The sequence below is a fragment of the Triticum dicoccoides genome, chromosome 1B (genome assembly GCF_002162155.2).
Source record: "Triticum dicoccoides isolate Atlit2015 ecotype Zavitan chromosome 1B, WEW_v2.0, whole genome shotgun sequence".
In the NCBI taxonomy this organism is placed as follows: Eukaryota; Viridiplantae; Streptophyta; class Magnoliopsida; order Poales; family Poaceae; genus Triticum; species Triticum dicoccoides.
This window is the reverse complement of record NC_041381.1, coordinates 332,171,257-332,171,998: the sequence shown is the minus strand read 5'-3', so window position 1 is coordinate 332,171,998 and position 742 is coordinate 332,171,257.

The window sequence follows — 742 nt, the reverse complement described above, 5'->3', positions numbered from 1 at the left end:
GCGGTGGTGGTTGGTGGTGGTGGGGGGGCTCGGGGGGGGGGAGTATATAAGTAGGGGGGCGGCGGCTTGGAGGAGGGGCCAAGGCGGCGGCGGTGGAGTCCGATTCAGACTCCTCGTCCGAGTCGGCGGCAGCGGCGCGCGCGCGAGGAAGGCGGCGGCGCGGCGGTTGGGCCAGCCTGGCTCGGCTGGGCTTCGACCCAGTCGGGCGCGGGAGAGTTTTTTTCTTTTTTTAAAATAATTTCTCCGACGGAAATAAAATCCTAGAAAATAAAATAAAAAACTAAAAATGCGAAAACAAATTTTCACCGTCCAAAGGAAATATTTAGAACGAGATGAACATTTCTTGGCCCTAAAATTCAATTTTGAAAACGTGCAATTTTTCTAATGCAAATAAAATCCAAATAAACTCAAATAAAAATCAAATAAATGATTGTAACATTTTCCTCCAATATTTCATTTGTTTTGGAGAAGTCATATTATCTCCCCTCATATTTAATAACAAATATTTTTTCAGAGAGAAAAATAATTAAAATAAAAAATCCTCATTTTATTATTTGATAGAAATCAAATATGAAAACCGGGAAATCCCCAACTCTCTCCGAGGGTCCTTGAGTTGCTTAGGATTTCGAGGATTGCGAAACGAAAATGCATAAAATATGATGTGCAAGAATGACCTATGTATAACATTCCAAGTTGAAAATTTGGGATGTTACATTTAGGGGGGAGCTCTTGCTTATCACAT